Below are 12,106 nucleotides of genomic sequence, written 5' to 3'. Positions count from 1 at the left end.
GAGTGAGGCAATTAACCCGTATCACTTGTGTCAAATGTGGCGTGGCCTTGGCATAGTGTTAATTGTAAGATTTGTGTGGATTGTGATGGATTGATGTAATTAAGATGTGAAGATGATGAATGATTGATAAATTATGATATATATATATATATATATATATATATATATATATATATATATATATATATAAATGCTTGTGAATATTTCATTAAGGAGTTATGATGAGATTATGTTGTATTTTTCCTTGTGTGCTTTCCATATAGATGTTTTCTTTTCTCACCGTACAACTTGTGGATGTTTTAGGTGAGGAAGATCTAACTATGAGTGGCATCTAGAATGCCAACGATTGAATTGTGGGTATGCTCTGATATTGTGACATCGGGGCAGAGGATTTCTAGGACATGAAAATTTTATATGGATTTGGAGCTGTATTTATTATTTTTAAAAAACAATTTGTAAACTCTTATGTTTCATTTTCTAATTTATTTATTTTCAATCATTTTGGATATTTAAGAAAATTTGTGAAGGTTTTTATGTGAACCCTTTTACCGTTGAAAGATTTATTCTTTAGCTTATTTATACTGTTACAATATATGTGTTGGGGTATTAAGGGTGTCACAGATTAAGTTAAAAACTTTACTTGCTTTATTATAATTCAAGGAAAAAGGAATTCTACATTGTTTGGAGCGACGGCATATACCGCAACACTCCATCTTATTATTGGCATTAAAGGAAAAACTAATTATAGTGGACAACTTAGATAAAACTTGATTTGAAGGATGGCCCATTCTTGCATGCCAAAGAGTTGTGATGTCTCCAGAACTCTCTACAAGAGAATATCCATCTACTTGTTGAGTGAAAATGTAAACCCCATCACTACTACAAGATGCATATTTTACATCGGTTCTCTATAGTCATCTACATCGGTTCTAAAACCGATGTAGAATAGAGCGACGTAAAAAATATATACTTTTTTACATCGGTTCTGAAACCGATGTAAATTTAAGCATAAATTTACATCGGTTCTCTAGAGAACCGATGTAGATTTATGCTTAAATCTACATCGGTTCTCTGGAGAACCGATGTAAATTGCATTTTTTTAAAAAAAAAAATCATGCTTGTTTTCTGGTGTCTTGCGAATGTTGTTCAGACCGCAGAAGAGCATTACAACACGCTCCAAGCCTACTCCAAAGCCACCATGTGGCGGTGCACCATATCTGGAAATGGTCAAAATCAAGCAATTAGTTTTTCATAGAAAATTTTTTACATTGAAAAAGCTAAGTAGGAGGAGGCACAAACACATAACATAAGCAAGAAGAAGAGGAGAAAACTAATACCTAAAAGAACCAATGTCATCAGTCACATCTACTACATGTTCAAGCCCCATTACCTTTGCTACTTGTAATAGATCAGCTTCAAGAATCTAAATTCATTCAACAAGAAAATAGTGGTCATTAAAAAAAAGTATCAAGAAAATATTTGGGCAATTTGTTCTTTCATGTATGAAATCTGTGCAACATGGAAAATGAGACAATTATAAAGCTCCTGAATCCCGATAAAGTGCCCAATTACTCAAGACTTTACCCACTACATGCAACCTTAAATAATTTACCTTATAAGTATAAACTTGCATCGGTGAAGCTCCTTATAAGTTTTATCCTACTAGTTTCTCTAAAATCTTATTTTTAATTATGTATAAACTAGTTTAAATTTAAGAAGAGCTTATTCAATATTTCTTTCTACTTTTTCCTCCTGGAAGTACTTGAAGAAGTTTATCCAAATAGTCCCTTTGAATATAAACTAAACTCAAGGACTTTACTTACTTCATCTCCAGGGGAGCAAACTGTAAGCACTGCATGAGCAAGACTCTGTTTAGCTCCATTACTAACCACAACCTGGTCCGGAGTATAAGTAATTCCATTCTCCTCTGCAACACCAAGTCAAAAATCAAAACTAACATCTCTTATAATCATCCAAACGAAGAATACAACAGAATCAAATTGAAACAAACCTTTGAGCTTCCTACAAATGGCTTGGCACAATTCCCTGGTTCCAGCATTGGGCGTATACCTAGTGTAACCTTCGCGAATTGCATTAATCCCAGCCTACAGATAGGCAATTTGACGATCAAAGAAAAAAACAGAGAGTTAAGAAGGAAAAGGGGGGAATGCAGAGGGAAAACCTCGGCTATGGGAGCGGGGGTGTCAAAATCGAGCTCGCCGGTGGTGAGGCGAATGACGGGAACGCCGGCCTGGACGAGAGCGGTGGCGAGGTCGCTGATGGTGACGGTTTTGGAAGGCTTGACGGCAGAAACCAAATCATTTGGTGAAGTCTTCTTACAGAGCCATGAGCCTCCTATCCGCAGCTTCCTCAACTGAAGCAGGGTCGCTGCGCGCGATGAATCTCCAAAGTCTTCTTATAGAGCTCCTCCGCTTTATCAAACTGCATCGCTTGCACATTCGCCTCCGCCAAGCACCTATAAGACACAGCACCGATTTAGACCCTAAATTATAGAATTACAACAAGAACAATACCTAGATGCAGCGTCAGGGACTTGGATGGCGCGTTCGAGGACGGGGACGGCTTCTTCGAAGCGGGAGAGACCAAATCATTTGGTCCATTTGTTCCCCTCCCTCCGAGAAAAGTAGGAAGTCAACGCGGTGGTCTCTATTGGAGGCGAAGATGAATATCGGAAGAGTTTGGGTGTGGTTGGAGGCTGACAGAGTGGGAAGAGTTTGGGTGATTGTTGGCGGCTGGGAACGTTGATGAGGAGTCTTTGAGGGCGAGAATATTAGGGTTTATTTCTACATCGGTCATAAAAAACCGATGTAGAATAACTCCCAGATTTCATTTTTACATCGTTTCTCCTCCCAACCGATGTAAATCTATTTGCTTTTTAATATTTATTTACAAGTTTGCCACCGCGTTTATGATTTACATCGGTTTTTCTAGAACCGATGTAAATATGGCGATGTAAAATAATATTTTTGTTGTAGTGCATCACGCAATCTACCGAATCCATTCATCGTCTTCCTGGTTTGGTCCTGAATTACACATTCATCAACAAAATAAGTCATAACACAATTTAAGTCATGCGTTAGCTTATGAATAGATATTAAATTACATTGAAATTTTGGAATAAAAAGAACATCATATAATTGAATATTTTCATTTAGCTTCATCGTCTCCTTTCTGTGTACTAGACCAACATCACCCGTGGGTACAGTGATGCAAATGGATATACTAAAGTCCTGTACTTCATCAAGTTGTGAGTATAATGAGGTCATATGGTGGGAGGCCCCACTATCCAAGACCTAGAAATTATTTATCGTTTGATTACCAGACATGTAGTCATTCTTGCTACCATGAGAGTCGCTGCTATCATGAGAGTCGTTAAGTGCATGCCCATCGGTCCCTTGGTTATTTTCCCATGCGAAGTTTGCTCCCCCTAAGTGCTCAGTGCGTCTAGTTGAATTTCTAGTATTCCTTCGTGGGTTCCAGTTGGCGAGGTAACCCACTATCTCAAAGCATTTCGTCTTGTCATGGCCAATCTTTCCACAATGATCACATCTTGGCTTCTATCCGTCACAATTTTTGTTCCTGTTAAAAGTTGAGGAATGAAAAGTTGTTCCAGACTCTATCTTATGGTCCCTGCCTCTTTTTGTTAAGACTTTTGTTTCTTCCCGAAGAATGTGATTGAAAACACGGTGCAGGGATGGCAGTGGATCTGTATTGAGAATGAACCCCTTTGCATGAGCAAATCGATCACTGTCTAGTCCTCCAAGAAAGAGATGCACACGATGCTCCTATTCTCTTTGCGCTAAATTCTTCGATGCCCCACAGGTACATTCTGGTAATGGTTGAAGTTCGCTCAATTCATCAATGATGCTTTTGAATTTTGTATAGTATTTGGTGACTGTCACATTGGTTTCTTGTTGCATCAGACATAAGTTGCGCCATAATTGGTGTATTCGCAGTGCATTGGCTTGGGCAAAATGCTCTTCCAAGTCAAGCCATACATCTATTGCCATCATGGCATGTGATATGCTTCCATGCAAAACTGCATCAGTTGAGTTAATGATCCACGCAACCACCATGGAATCTGCCATCTCCGAGTGTTAATAGTCTGGTGATGTAGAAGTCGGCTTCTTAATGGACTTGTCAATGAATCCCAACTTCGTCTTGGCTCTCAGTGCCGTTCTCATGAACCTTTCCCAATTTCGATAATTATTTCCTTTAAGCATGACTGCTACCAGCAGCATTCTAGGGTTATTGGAAGATCCGAGATAATAAGGAGATGATGGCGTGATGGCATTTGCTTCATCTTTGCCCACAAAGTTATTAGTTTTCTTCTTCGGTCCCTTACTTTCCCACTCTGATTCCATAATAAATTTTAGAAGAAACTCTTGTATTTCTTCATTGCTTCAAATGTGTTACATCATTAAGTATTTATAAATCTGAAAATCATAAACTTCTAACAGAAAGATAAGGATCACGGCTCCTAAGATCATGCCCCAATCAACTACTAATAAGATAAAATAAAAATAAAAAATAAGAATAATTTGTTGTCTTTTATTATATACTATTGGGTTAAGACAAGAAGCATAGGGTGGCTAGTGTGCGAAACTTGCACATATCATGCACCGTGCGCGAGTTTTCTTAACTGTTAGATATACTGTATAATAATTCAACGGTGCTGATCAATTGGGAGCACTGAAAATATGTTATCTCGTTACTTCCAAAAACCAAACTGCCACGTGTAAATTTAATAAAAAAAAATTGTTCATCATATGTTCTAATGTTAAACATGATTACTCTATTTTACGTTTATATTATTTAGATAATTTTTTTCCTATAATTATCAGTTAAACTATTATCTTTCTCCATTATTTTTTTTATTTTGATTTATTTTTATTAAATTATATTTTTGATCTTCATATAATATTCAATTTGTAATTCTTTTTTTCCTTTTTTTATAAGGTTTGGTTTTCTTGTGCTTTATAATTTATGTTTTTCATATTAATTTGTGTTAGAAACGAGTTAGATAATTCACAATTTCATTAAAAATCTTTAAAAAAAATTAGTGGTTGATTTTAGTCTTATCTTGAATTATGTTTACTTAATTTAAACTTAAAAAAAATATATAAATAAAAAACGGAATAGACCCCTAATTAGCTACATGATGTTTCTTAACTATCAGTCAGAGCCTTTATATGACTAATTCATAGTAACTTTATTTTACAGCAATAGATCTCAGCTATATAAAATCATTTGGGGAGCATGAAAAGTAGATTGCCTGTAAAATTACGTGGATATTTCTTTTTATAAATTTCTACAAAGAAAATACTATTTTTTTATAATTATGAAAAAAAGTATCATTTTAAGTGTTAGATATATTTTTCATCTCTATAAAATAAATAAATTTAAATTTTGATTATTAAAATATTTTATTTAATTTTAAATCATAAAAGCAATCTAAAATTAATAATGTTTCTTTACATTATTAATGACATTTGTTAACTGTAACACAATTAACTTATAATCTTATTGTTTGATTTGACAGTTATTGTTAAAAATTTTGGGACCAAATTACTCTGAGAGCATGTTGATTTGCGAAAGGCTAGACCAGTAATAAAAAGAGTTGGATCAAGAAAGGTATAAAAGGAAAATTTTTAAAAGGAAACTCATAACTTAAGTTTTTCAAGAACTCTAGAGAGAAGTTAGAGAGATATTCTCTCCTCCTTCTCCCTTCTTTCTTCTTCCTTCTTACTAGAACTTTCCTTTTCTACCATTTTCTCAACTGGTCCTAGTAGTTGTGGGCTAGAATTTGAGCTTGTGGAAGTGGACGATTTAAGTTGGAGTCACACAAAGTTTCTTCTCTCTCTTCTTGCAGATTTAGGTCTCCAAGAGGTAAAGGAAGTTGTGATTTCGAATTTAGGTATGCATTATGTGATTGTGATTATTGGAATGAATTAATTAAAGGTGTTGAGTGATGGAATGATGAAGTTGAGAGAGTTTTTGTGGGTTTTATTGTTCAAAGGGTGTTCATGGAGGTTCATGCTTATTTTTTATTTAATTGTAGTTGCATGTTGATTATAATGATGAAATCCTATCAGAAAAGTTATGTAAATGTTGTTTATTGTGTTGCATGTTGTTCGATTTGTTGATTTTTAGGAGATTAGGCGAAATTGGTTCTACACAAGCGCAAAATTTGATATCATGTCGGGCAGGAAAAACTTTAAAGAGAGGTTTTTATCTCAATCATGTGGAGCACAAGATCGATGGCGATGGGCATGAGGTGAGAGACTCATCTCGGGTTAGAATCTCATTGGGCGTGGGTTGAATGGTGTCGGGTGTGAGGAGAGAGACTCGACTTTTCTTAGGTTCATGTTGGATGCTAGAGTTTGTGGTGTCGAGCATGAGTCAGGTAGAGAGTTATCTGCCTGATCGGGGTCGGGCGTGAGTGTTGCCATGCCAGGCTCAGGGAGTGTGGAGGCATTCTCTACCTTAATCATGTATGGCACGACAGGGACCACCCTGCCTTAATGGCATCAGGAGCCCAATGAGTGGTGTCAGGCGCTAATTGTATGATGAAAAGCTAGTTGTTAAAGTTGTTTTACAATTGATGAATGATGAATAATTAAGTTGTTGAAGTTGTATTGCAAGGTGTTATATTTGCTGATATGTAGTAATTAAGTTGAATATGTTGCAAAGTTGTAAGTTGTTTTAATTGCTTAAGTTGATTTTTGATGTTGTTCAATCAAAGTTATTAATGTTGCAAGGATGTATAGTGTTTATGTTGTTTAAGTTAATATGTTGTAAATTTGCAAGTTGAATGTTGAAAGATGATAAAGTTATTAAGTTGATAAGCTATAAATATGTGGGTTAGATACATGTCTTAACTACAATACATAGAAACTAGAGAAAAGTTAAAGTTTTCAAACTTAATATCCCATAGTGTGGATATACTTTGTGATGCTTCGAGAACCCGATTGAAACCCTTTAGTAAGTAAGTTGATCTTTGAATGGGTAAGTTATTTTTTAGTTGTCTCCTCTAGGTTTTGTGTGGTATTCATGTTTGGACAAGATTGAGGTACACATGTATAAAGCGACCAATTGAGTAAAGCACTGGATCGGGGACTTAGTCTCTAACCTAGTATCAAAGGGTTGTGATATTTGGAGGGTAGTCAGTGGACTAATTTCATAGGTGACTTAGTGTTGCAGACTAATGTTGTTGTAGGCCTATACCCAAACTAGTCTATACTGACATAATATCATACTTCCTCGTTTAAGTGACAAAACTTGAGAAATTAATCTATCTTATGCTAGTCGTTGTTTCTAGCCTCAATGTTAGCTGTTGTTTTTGGTATTATACTAGTTGTTATGATTTGATAGGGTCATGCTACTTAAATTGTTCACCATAAGATGTATGAGATCTTTGTAGTTGACATGAGTGACAACGCATTAGATATGATGTATACGTTGAAATGTTGAATACACACCAAAGTTGATTAAATTGTTATGCTGAAATTATTGTTATGATGATCTATTGTATGTTGATATGAGGGTGATGTTGATTATGCAGTAGTCATTGAAAGGTGTTTAATGTTGATTATATGTTAGAATGTTGTTTATAAGTTGTTAGGTTAAATTCTTTTCACAAGTTTTTCCTGTGTTTTGCTTATGGTTGGTGTCGCAACCCAAAAATTTCCGATCTCGCGACTAATGGTTTAGACATCCCTTTAAAAGTCTCATTAATTAAGGAATGCCCGGACACCAGACTAATCCTTAATTAATGGTTTTGAAAATAGGTTCATGGAGTCGCCACCAATATTTTACTCAAAACATTGGAAAAAGAAAAGGTTTTTAAAGATCCAACAATGGCCTTGATAACCAGAATTGGATTCGGGGGTCGGTTACGTGTAGGGAAGGTATTAAGCACCCCTACAGCGCCCTCAATCGGTACCCTATGATGAAGTTAATATGATAAGAATTAATAAATTAAATATTGAATCCCCTTTATTAATATTTATTTACATATTTAAAATATAAATTAAGCAATTAACCATAAAATATCTACATTATGATGTTTATTATAAAAAAGAGATAAAGATAAGAAATAAAAGGAAGAGAAGAAGATTGACTGAAATACCTCTTGAACAAGCTTTATTGAATCTTCAAATATGGAGAAGGTGCTTTGTGGCGACCTTTCACACTACAGTATGCCTCACAAATCTCAAGAAATACAATAGGAGGGAGAGAGAATATAGAGATGCGACACCAATCTCAAGAAATATAATAAAAGGGAGAGAGATAGAGAATTTTCGTGCTCAAAGGAGTCTTAATCGAAATTTCTCTGGCCGCCCAGAGAACTGTGCCCGAGGCTTCTATTTATAGGAAAAAGAAGGGGACCAGAACGACCTGTTTCGGATTTGGAACAGCCCATTTTGGGCCAACCTTTTATGTGTAAATTATGCTCCCTGGAACGGCCCGTTCTGAAAATGGAACGGACCGTTCCAGAGTGGAAATAAGCACAAAAATCCCCTTTCCAGAACGGCCCGTTCCAAATTTAACATTCTTTGGAACGGCCCGTTCTGGTATTGGAACGACCCGTTCCAGCGTAGACCCTTTAGGCATTTTTGTCACATCGGAACGACCCGTTCTGATATCGGAACGCCCCATTCCGGTGTTCAGAACGTCCCGTTCCAATTTTGGAACAGCCCGTTCTGGGCTATTAAAATCACCTTATTCGGCCTTTAAGCCTTCTGATGTCCTGTCTTGTTCTTTGCCCGCTTCGGAAGCTCCTTCCCTTCATAACAAAGGTCCATTTCCTTGTTTGTGTGCCCCCGGACGAAATTGGGTGTCTACAACTGCCCCTCTTTATTTGTCCTTTGGAGTAGCTATGTGTTGCTTTTCCAAAGGCAAGTAAAGACGTAGACATTTCGTCCGGGTCTCCTCCTCGTCTCTTTGGTGTTGGCGCTTCTACGTTTCTTCTCTTGGATAGATGTATTTGTTCGTGTCCTCACCCTTTAGAGCAGTTGAGTGTTGGTTGCATACTCTATTGGGTAAAGGTTGACGAACTGTACACCTGATCTTCGGTCTTCAAGTAGATGCTCCAATGTTTATCTTGTGATAGTGCGTTCTTTTATTTGTAGCTTGTTAAAGAGAGAGTATTTTCATAGCTCAGCTTCCCTCACAGCTTTGTCGTATACCGGATTGGGAGATGACTACAGTCTCTCTAGATCTTTCCCTCACGGCTTTGTCGTATACCGGATTGGGATGCGAGTACAGTCTCTCCAGACCTTTCCCTTACGGCTTTGTCGTATACCGGATTGGGATGCGAGTACAGTCTCTCCAGACCTTTCCCTCACGGCTTTGTCGTATACCGGATTGGGATGTGAGTATAGTCTCTGCAGACCTTAGTATTTTCGTAGCCTCTCCAGGCCCTAGTATTTTCGTAGCCTCTCCAGGCCCTAGTATTTTTGTAGCCTCTGCAGGCCGTAGTATTTTTGTAGCCTCTTCAGGCCGTAGTATTTTCGTAGCCTTTGCAGGCCGTACTATTTTCGTAGCCTCTACAGGCCATAGTATTTTCATAACCTCTACAGGCCGTAGTATTTTGATAGCCTCTACAGGCCGTAGTATTTTGATAGCCTCTACAGGCCGTAGTATTTTCATAGCCTCTACAGGCCATAGTATTTTCATAGCCTCTCCAGGCCGTCTGTTGGTGCTGATGATGTGATTGCCCCTTGACGAGGATTGTTGGTAAGTGGTGCCCTTGTGCTGGTGGGCAAAGGAGTAGATGGTTGATAGAGATTCTAGTGTTGCCCCTGCCATGCGAGTATTGTGATGCCTCTCCAGGCGTCTGCTTGTGGTAGGTTTTTTTTTTTAATTTTGTTCTTTTGTTTAGCTTCGGCTCTTTCATGTTTGAAGCTCGCCTTTTTTGCTATTTTTCTAAATGCTTCGGCTTTTTCAACATTTGTGAAGCTTGCCTTTTTCTGATATTGTTTTTGCTTTTTTATTGTCATCATTGGTGGAGGGATCTATTCCCATGATGTTATTTGCTGGATCTTTATTGAGGAGTATTATTTTGGAAGCCACTCTTGGCTTTGGTAGGAAAACATTACTGGTCTTGGAATTTTCATGAATCTTTCATCATTCGGTTGAGGAGTAGGGCGTGATGGCCTCTTCATGCTTATGGGTTTGCTTATTTGGTTGATTCTATTCCACTATTGATATGTCTTTGCTTAGTGGGCACATAGAATCACTTGGGGTTGCCATTTGACACCGCTTCGACTCATGCTTGGTTATTGAGCTTTTATGAGTGCTTTGTCCTGATGAGTCTTTCTGACCCATAGCAAGTAGAATGCATGGATGCATAGATGCAATGAAAATGCAAGACAAGAATGATTTTTTTTTTGTGTAACGCCCTTCCATATGCCCCTAACTCATATGCATGCGATGCAGTTTATGCTCATGTGTTTATTCCTAAAGATACAATTCATTTTTTTTATGTCGGGAAATTAACCTGTACGCATTAAGGTTAATGTTGACGATTTCTTTCTATCCATGTCAATCTTGATTGCTGTCGGGATATGTTCTTTTGAGCCCAAGCTTCAGTGGCTCCTTGACTATCCAGTCGATGTGTGGTCAAGCGTCTCTAACCTCTATTTGAGGACATCTCGGCCTTCCCTCTGTGAGTATTCACTGTGCATTTTCCGTGTATTTTTTCAGTGTTATTTTAATGCCATAAGGGTCAAGAGAAAATAAGGAAGGAATGTTATTATTATTATTATATTTTTTTTCAAAAGGGTTGTTAGAAGGGATTTTTTCAAAAAGGGTTTTTTTAGAAGAAGGGCTGGCCAAGGTAGGTTTTGGTGTTTAGGGTTATTAAACAAAATGTATTTGTTGCAAGGAAGCTATCATCGTGTTTTAGCCTTTTTGGAAAGTGGAGTGATGACTTGGGGTCACGCTCTGATTGAATGATTCCCCTGAGCTGTCTTTCAGTTTTCAACTCAGGTTGCTGCTTTAACGTCCTAACTTTTGCCTAGGTCACTTGAGATATGTTCCCTAGTGGACATTTTTCTTTTGATCTTTTCTTTTGCTTAGGTCACCCATTTTTACTTGTGGGTTGCCTAGCAGATCTTGCCCTAACTCTTGCGCAGCCCCCTTAGTGGGTTTCCTGCCGGGTCTTCATTTTTTGCAGCACTCATGAGGTATGGGATATCTTTATTTTATCAAACCCTATGTTTGAATTCTGATTGTTCATTTATTATCCTTTCCATGCTATTATTGAGTAACATCTTTGTTGCAAATGCATTTTGTTTGTTAAGGGTTGATGGATGAGGCCTAGAGTGGATATTTAGAGGGAGAAGAGAAACAAAAGAGTGTTATGGCATTTAAAATAGTACTTTCAATTTACACGTGCCCCTTTAACAAAGCTCGAAGGCCCGGGCATGCCCCGAGTTCGTGATTCATACACAGAGAGATAGACGAAGGTTGCTGATGGAGGACCACCCAAGGAGGATGTATACATGAAGGCCATTGGACCTTTGACTAGGTCCATGGTTAGGAAGCTAGAAGAGACTTCTAAAGAGGAGGTGCTTCTTAGACCTTTTCTCTTCATGAGCATTGATTATGATTCCTCTTGTTAGTCTTTTGAGTTTCCATTGTACATACTTGTATAGTTGTTTTCTTGTACCTTTGTATATAGTAGATACTTGTATAGGAGTATTTTTGCCTTTGTATTTGAGAGGCACTTTATTTCCTTTTAGTAGCTATTGTATAATGTTTCTAGGGTAGGTTACTTGGGCACTTTGACTCCATTTAACCTAACCTTGAAACAAACTCTTTTCTTAGTTTTCTAGTAGTAGGTTTGGGAGTGGCATTAGCAAACTAGAGAGTGTCACTAACAAGCTAAAGAGTGGTACTAGCAATTTAGCCAAAAGGTGGTCTTAGGCTAAATTTTTCATATTGGACTCATTTTACTCCTAATTTTTCATAGATTTGATTTAGCTAGGTTCCATTCACATTGGATGAACCTAACTAAACCAAATTATCAAAATCAAAACCGGATGGAGTAAAATAAATCCAAAGAGCGGCCACCTAG

Source organism: Cajanus cajan, chromosome 8, assembly GCF_000230855.2.
Source record: "Cajanus cajan strain Asha chromosome 8, NIPB_CcT2T_4, whole genome shotgun sequence".
Lineage (NCBI taxonomy): Eukaryota > Viridiplantae > Streptophyta > Magnoliopsida > Fabales > Fabaceae > Cajanus > Cajanus cajan.
The sequence above is the reverse complement of the archived record's forward strand: the minus strand, read 5'-3'. Positions refer to the sequence as shown.